This window comes from Dipodomys merriami, unplaced genomic scaffold (assembly GCF_024711535.1).
Source record: "Dipodomys merriami isolate MVZ:Mamm:240054 unplaced genomic scaffold, mDipMer1.0.p SCAF_3, whole genome shotgun sequence".
NCBI classification, from domain to species: domain Eukaryota; kingdom Metazoa; phylum Chordata; class Mammalia; order Rodentia; family Heteromyidae; genus Dipodomys; species Dipodomys merriami.
The window spans coordinates 64826294-64834709 of NW_027204492.1; the positions used below are offsets into that span (position 1 = coordinate 64826294).

Consider the following 8416-nt stretch of genomic DNA (forward strand, 5'->3'; position numbering starts at 1 on the left):
GAAGCTCAGAGATAGTGCCCAGGCCCTGTGTTCAAGCCCCAAGACTGGCAAAAAATAAAAAAAGAATCAAAGACTTAACCACAACAGATATATAAAACTCTCAAAAACATAGAAGAAAATCTTAATGACATTTGATCTGGCAGTAGTTTCTTGAATATGACAACAAAAGCACTGCAACAAAAGAACAAATAAAGATTTTTATTTTTATTTTGTCGGTCGTGGGGCCTGAATTCTGGGCCTGGGCGCTGTCCCTCATCTCTTCAGCTCAAGGCTAGTGCTCTACCACTTGAGCCACAGCTCCACTTCTGTTTTTTCTGCTTATGTGGTACTGAGGAATGGAACCCAGGGCCTCATGCATGCAAGCCAAGCACTCTACCACTGAGCCACCTTCCCAGCCCTTAAAAAAAAAGATTTCTCTTTTTAAATTTTATTTTATTGCAAAGGTGATGTATAGAGGCGTTACAATTACATAAGTAAGGTAATGAGTACATTTCTTGTTCAACAGTGTTACCTCCCTATTTCCTCCCTCCTTTCCTCCCCCCCACTCCCCTCCCCTCCAAGTTGTAAAGTTCATTTCCAACAGTCTTGTGAGTATCACTGTTGCATTGGTTCACCCTTTGTCCTTTGTCTCACCATTTTGTGATTTCAGTTCCCTTCCACAAATCAGATAAACATATATACAAGACACATGGTACCAAAATAAAAAAGTGACAACAGGGGATAGAGCAAAGGGAGGAAAAACCGAAAGAAAAAATAAATAATTTCACACAGTATATTAAAAAAAACAAACCTCTTGTTTCTCTTGGAGTTCATATTGATTAGCCTCATTTTATAATGTCATATTGAAGTAAGGTGGTTGAGGCTAAATAACTTCTTGCAGCGATTCCTAGTACCTAGGCTTGGAGATGGGGGCTGTCAACCCAGCTCCAAGGCCTAGAGGTGAGATCGGTTGAAGTGCGGATGCCTGGGGCTCTGCTTTAAAATGCAGCAGTCATAGCCTAAGGAGAGCTTTGCAGATGGAGAATGCTCTGAATCTGCATTGATTAGCTCCCTAAATGGCTTGAATCACCAGCCTCTGAGTAGCCTCTAAGCATACCCTATATGGAAGGTTAAGGCCTATCTTCCCTAGATGGAAAAGTTCTGCTGGTACCTGAGTACATCCACTTAAAGTCTGGCATCTTGTCTACACGGTAGGGGGAAGGTAATTTACCCCCCCCCCCCAGGTGATAAGCATTCCTGAATCCCTGGGGACAGCGACAGGCTAATAGGTTGCTGAACCTGTCAGTCCAGTGCCTGGGACTGGGAGTGTCTTGAGACCTTGCCCCCCTGCCCAGACCTTATTTAGTCATGGTACAGCATAGGCACCAAGATGCCATGCCACGTGTGTCTCTGTGATCGTGACCTGGCTCCTGGCTCCTGGCTCATCTCTGGTCATCATTGCGACCCAATTCAACTTTCCATCGGAGGTGTTTTATTTCTTCTTTCCTCTTGGGCCTGTTTCCTGTGTTACATGTATTTGGGGGCTGCAGGCCTTTGAACAACTCCAGCCCTTTGTTTTTAAATTTATACACAGCAGGATATTGGTGGTTTAGGACTATAATCCTAGCTACTTAGGAGGTTGAGATTGGAAAATCATGTTTTAAAACCAGGAAAGTCCATGAGATTCCTTTTTTTTTTTTTTTTTTTTTGGTCGGTCATGGGGCCTGAACTCTTGGCCTGGGCACTGTCCCTCAGCTCTTCAGCTCAAGGCTAGCACTCTACCACTTGAGCCACAGCTCCACTTCCGGCTTTTTCTGCTTATGTGGTGCTGAGGAATCGAACCCAGGGTATCAAGCATGCCAGACAAGCATTCTACCACTGAGCCACCTTCCCAGCCCCCATGAGATTCTTTTCTCAAGCCATGAGCTTAAAAAAGGGCTGAGTGTTAAATTTGTCAAATAAAAGCTTGCTGAATAAATTAATCAGATGAATGAAAGGATGCAAGTAGCAATTTCTTGAGGGCATAAATTCTATTGTGGTGACCCTCGGTTGCAGTCCTGGCCTGGATGGATCTGGGGCTACTTACAAGTAGAGCTCAGAGCAGGGCACAAATGTGCTTCATTGGCTGCAAAGTATATTCTTTTTGAAGCATAAACTTTTTTTTCTTCCAGTCTTGGGGCTTGAACTCAGGACCTGAGCACTTCTTTTTGCTCAGTGCTAGCACTCTACCACTTGAGCCACAACACCACTTCCGCCTTTTTCTATTTGTGGAATCAAAACCAGGGCTTCATGCATGCTAGGCAAGCACTCTACCAATAAGCCATATTCCCAGGCATAAGCCTCTATATGGAGGTTTGTTGTCATCACTCCAATGTAGCCGGGGCCAGCAGTCGAAGTGAGGGGAAATGCAAAAACTTTAGCTGCTCAGTATTCAATCAATCGAAGGTTCCTCAAAATCTAAAAAAAAGTCCATGGAAAATACTTCAAATACTCTTTCCGATGTAAATTAAAATCAGTAGAAATTAACAATTGCACAGCAGCAGCAAAAAACAAAAACAAACAAAAAATGCAGAAATTCAACGATTGGCCCAGAGTATTCAAAGTAGTTTCTCAAGTTTCTTTTTCTTTTGAACTTTTGTTTGTTCTGTTTTTTTGTTGTTATTTTTGTTTTTGTTTTCCCCGGTTGTGGGGCTTGAACTCTGGGCCTGGGCACTGTCCCTCGCTTTTCAGCTCAAGGCTAGCACTCTACCACTTGAGCCACAGCGCCACTTCTGGCTTTTTCTGTTTATGTGGTGCTGAGGAATCGAACCCAGGGCCTCATGCATGCAAGGCAAGCATTCTACCACTGAGCCACCTTCCCAGCCCCTCAAGTTTCTTAAAATGAAGACAAGAAACAATGACATGTATGCAAGAATAGATAAAATGGTCTGTTCACTGCAGTCCAGACTGCCTTTAAAGTTCCGTGCTAACTCCCACAGAGCAAGGCACCAGGAAATGGGCAGAGAAGTCACTCCATTGAAATGCACACATCATCCTGGGGCGTTGGAAATCCAGGAAGGGCATGGCTGTGGCATTACAAATTGCTTTCTTCTGTTTCCTAGATTGGCTTTTTGATGTGTTTTGGTAACTGTTCTAATTGTGTCTTTGTTACTTCCATGGCGACCCTTCAGGTAAGTTTCACTGAATGTATTCCAAGTAGACATCGGCTGTGCATGCAGTGAGTTGTTATAATTCAACATCCATAAAGTATTCTCATTTCATATTGAACTCTGTGCTTCTTAAAAACATGTACTGATTTGAGAAGAGTAAATCACTCTATTTTCCTTGGAGATTCATGTACTTTAATAGAAATACCAAGCTTTTTAGCAGCAAACACAGCAAAATATTCGTAACTGTCCAATACATCCTTATCATGGTCTTTTACTAAGATTGATGTATTTATATAAGGTGTCAGGTTCATTAGAAATGGTGATTGTAGGCTCGGTCAAATCCTATGGAACATCAATGTGTAGGTTTCAATACTGTACACACTTCATATTGGCACTGAGAGGCAAGGTTGTACTGCTCTAAAAACTTTGTAGAAAGCTGGGTGCCAGTGGCTCACACCTGTAATCCTAGCTATTCAGGAGGCTGAGATCTGAGGATTGCAGTTCAAAGCCAGCCCAGGCAGGAATGTCCCTGAGACTCTTATCTCCAATTAACTACCAGAAAAACGGAAGTGGTGCTGTGGCTGAAGTGGTAGAGCGCTTGCCTGGAGCTGAAGAGCGCAGGGACAGCTACCAGATCCCAGAGTTCAAGCTCCACGACCGGGAAAAACAACAACAACAACAAAAACAAACAAAAAAAAACTTTGTAGATGTTAGGTTTTTAAAAAGAGGTGACCGAGTAAGAACTGAAACTGCACCACGCACGTGGTATTCAGGTAAGGGGTTTATTCAGTAGACCTGCTGGGACCAGGCAAGGTTGGCACTCCACGCGGCTGGCAAAAGAAAAAAAGAGGGCGGTCTGGCGGCGGTTTAGGCCTTATATAGGGTAGGGGGCGGGGAAGGGTGTGTCCAGGTAAAGGGAAGTGGGATCAGGTGGGAGAAAGGTGTGGCCACATCAGGTTAGGATGTGACCTCAGCAGATGCGGACGTGACCTCTTCCAGGTATCCCAGTTGCCTAGGTAACGCAGGTACTGGGCGAGGTCTGTTCATCGTCCAGGAATGGACCTTACATTCCAGCCTTTTGATAATTATGAAAAAGGGCGAAGACTCTCTCTGGCTACTTCCTGCTGGCAAGGGGCGTCGTAGGGGTAAAAGGCTGGGATGTGGTCCATGCTGGGAGAAGGCAGCAGGCTGCAGCTGTCGCTTGGGTGTTGATTCCTTGATGAAGTCTGGAGGAGGCGAGTCTGTTGGACGGAGTCTGGAGAAGTTTCATGAGGCATTGACGGAAACCTGAACAAATGGAAACTCTGACAATTTTTAAACCTAGAATGGCTAGCCTTTGAGAGGGAACCTAGAGGGGAGGGTCCCCGGGACCCAGCCTGCGTCACACTCTTCAGGGCACAAGCCAAAAAGTAGAGTCAGTCTGGTGAGTGAATAAGAGCTGACCAGGCAGAAGCGGCGTCCCGACTTCCCCCAGAGCCCTCTAGAGAGAAATGGCCAAGCCCCCAAAGCCAAGCGTCCTCGGCTTCAGAGGTGACCGCCTTTCAGCTAAAGGCCGTAGGAGCTCTCTGGCGTGGCGCCACGTCTGGACAGAGACTGAGCGACAGAGAGCCGTAGAGTAGTTTCACTCACCAGAGTAGAGAAGTGTGGACGTGGATGTGAAGGCAGCAATGGTATCGATGCGTTGATTCCGCCGCAGACAGACTGGTTCGCAAAAGGCCGTCAGAACTGCGGGTATTCCTCAGAGCAAAAAGGGAAGAACAAAAAAAAGAAAAAAGAGGAAAAAAACAGAGAAATCCCAGCTATCCTGACTTTAAGCCTTTATCCGAGTCACGGCACCATTTATGTTAGGTTTTTAAAAAGAGGTGACCGAGTAAGAACTGAAACTGCACCACGCACGTGGTATTCAGGTAAGGGGTTTATTCAGTAGACCTGCTGGGACCAGGCAAGGTTGGCACTCCACGCGGCTGGCAAAAGAAAAAAAGAGGGCGGTCTGGCGGCGGTTTAGGCCTTATATAGGGTAGGGGGCGGGGAAGGGTGTGTCCAGGTAAAGGGAAGTGGGATCAGGTGGGAGAAAGGTGTGGCCACATCAGGTTAGGATGTGACCTCAGCAGATGCGGACGTGACCTCTTCCAGGTATCCCAGTTGCCTAGGTAACGCAGGTACTGGGCGAGGTCTGTTCATCGTCCAGGAATGGACCTTACAGTAGACAAACTCCCACCCAGGGCTGGGAAGGTGGCTCAGTGGTAGAGCGCTTTCCTTGCATGCATGAGGCCCTGGGTTCGATTCCTCAGCACCACATAAGCAAAAGGAAAAAAGCCGGAATTGGCGCTGTGGCTCAAGTGGTAGAGTGCTAGCCTTGAGCTGAAGAGCAGAGGGACAGTGCCCAGGCCCAGAGTTCAGGCCCCACAACCGGACCACCCCCCAAAAAAAGGGGGGTGGGGTGGGGTGGGGAACACAACACATTAAAGTTTGTGTGATATAAGAAAGCAGTACATGGAAGGAAATTTGTACCACTAAATTCATAGACCACGAAAAGAATGTCTCAACTCTATAATTTAATCTACCCGTTAAGAATTTATATTAAAAAAATGTTGGGCCGGCTGCTGCGAGTAAAGCTCACTGGAGTAAAGCTTCATTCCACATATCATGGGGAGATAGATGCTGTTGCTTTGGATTGGCTTTGGTCTTCACAGCTCCAAAAAGAAACAGGATTGTGATGAGCTTTATGAGGTGGAATCCAAAGCTTGGCAGATTCTGAACCAGTTTGGCCCCTCCCCCTAATCAAGTTCTCCAGTTTCTTATCCATAAAACCGGAATCAGTCAGCATCCCTGCACAAGGCTCTGTGGCCAATAGCAATACTGAGGTAAAGATACCAGGCAGTCCTGGGGCGGGGTGTGGGGGTGGGGAGGACAGCTTAGCCCTGAAAACAAACAGGTGTTGATCAAGAAGAAATGACACTAAGAGAAGTGGATCTTAGTGGGCAGGTAGATGGACATGTGGAGAAGAGGCAGTTGCTGCAGCTCACTGATGCTTTTATGGAGTATGTGGTGACAGTAGCCTGTCAGCTTGCATGGCATTGCAAGTCTAGCACCCTGGAGGTGAAGATGTCCAGCTGCATCTAGAATGCCGGTGGAACGTGCAGATCCCAGTATTTGGCTCTGAAGAAATCCGACCCTACCAAAAAAAACAAAAACAAAAACAAAAACTCTTGCAACCACAGAAGCCCATAAACAGACAAGGGTATTGATCCAGAAAACAATCAAGAATAATACACAGAAAGGTCAGGAAATAGACAACAATGTATATGGAGGTACTTGGCTAAGACTTCAGCTAGCTTGTCATTGGAATTTTTTTTAATGCTTTACAGAAAAGCATTTTTTTTTTTTTTTGGTCCGGTCGTGGGACCTGAACTCTAGGCCTGGGCACTGTCCCTCAGCTCTTCAGCTCAAGGCTAGCACTCTACCACTTGAGCCATAGCACCACTTCCGGCTTTTTTTCTTTTTGCTTATGGGGTGTTGAGGAATCGAACCCAGGGCCTCATGCATGCAAGGCAAGCGCTCTACCACTGAGCCCCCTTCCCAGCCCCACTTTTTTTTTTTTTTTGGTCAGTCGTGGGGCTTAAACTCAGGGTCCAGGCACTGTTCCAGAGCTCTTTTTTTTTTATTTTTTTATTTTTTATTTTTTTACTGTGAAAATACTGTACAGAGGGGTTACAATTACATGGGCAAGATAATGAGTACATTTCTTATCAAGCATTGTAGCCTCCTCTTTTGTTTCCCCTTCTTATCCCTTCCCCCCCACCCCCCCTCCCACCCCCTACTTAATCCTCCCTGTCCAGAGCTCTTTTGCTCAAGGCTAATGCTCTACCACTTGGAGCCACAGCACCACCTCTAGTTTTCTGGTGATTAATTGGAGATAAGAGTCTCTCATACTTTCCTGCCCAGGCTAGCTTCAAACTGCAATCCACAGATCTTAGCCTCCTGAGTAGCTAGGATTACAGGTGTGAGCCACCCACACCTAGAACATCTTTTTTTAAAAAAGTTAACAGTGCATCAATATCTATAATAACTGAGATGATGTGCCAAAAGAATAAGGCCTCCTTAAGAATGGCAAAGAAACAGGGAAAAGCAATCATCCCTGGCCACAAAGGAAATGCAAATGAGATTCCATTTCATCCCAGTTAGATTGGCCAACATTCTGAATTTGAGCAACATGTGCTGGCTGGGATGTGGGGGAAAAGGGATCCTACTTCATTGCTGGTAGAAATGTAAACTAGTACAACCACTTTGGACAGTAGTTTGGAGGTTCCTCAAAAAATTAAACATAGACCTTCCCTATGATCCAGCTATACCACTCCTGGGCATCTACCTTGTACATCATGAGCAAGAATATGATAAGGATACCTGGGAAACAGGCCACATGTCTCACAATAGATGAGTGAATAAAAAAAATGTGGTATTTATATACAATGGAATTTTACATGGCCATTTGAAAGAATAAAATAATGTTATTTGCAGGAAAATGGATGCACCTAAAACAAATCATGTTAAGTGAGGTAAGCCAAGCTCAGAGAGACAAACAGCACATGTTCTGTCTGATATGTGGAAGTTAGATCTAAAATGCACTGGAATGTGACAAATTACACAGGATTCTAGATATACACAGTGGGACCAAAAGAGGATACCCCTTTTTTTTTTTTTTTTGGTTAGTCGTGGGGCTTGAACCCTGGGCTTGGGCGCTGTCCTTGCGCTCTTCAGCTCAAGGCGAGTACTCTACTGCTTGAGCCACAGCACCACTTCTAGTTTTCTAGTGGTTAATTGGAGATACAAGTCTCCTGGACTTTCCTGCCTGGGCTGGCTTTGAACTGTAATCCTCAGATCTCAGCCTCCTGAGTAGCTAGGATTACAGACATGAGCCACCAGCTCCCAGCCTAAGAGGATACCCTTAGGAGAGAATCATAAAGGTACAATGCCTAAGCTCCTCTTCATATTTATATAAAATAATATACATACTGAAACAAACTTATAAGATATGGAAACAAAAGACTTTTTTTTTTTCTTTTTTTTTTAGTTTCTAGTTTTTTTTTTCTTCTGATGATTCTGTGTTCTTTACCTTATATATGGTGTACTCATGTGTATATATTTGGGAGGGTGGTGGAAGGGTACAGATCCCAAGGAAAAGAGGTGAAAAGGTACAGCAGTAGAGCTCACTGGACACTGAGGAAAGTGAACTATACAACTTGTGGGTGGAGATGGGAGGGAGGGACTGGGAGATAATAAGGGAACAG

General features: G+C 45.1%; 1 pseudogene; it reads left to right on the forward strand.

The window, feature by feature from the left end:
• The first annotated feature begins 5786 nt into the window (after positions 1-5786).
• On the forward strand, positions 5787-6376 carry LOC138839828 (transcription initiation factor TFIID subunit 12 pseudogene; annotated as a pseudogene).
• Positions 6377-8416: the final 2040 nt, after the last annotated feature.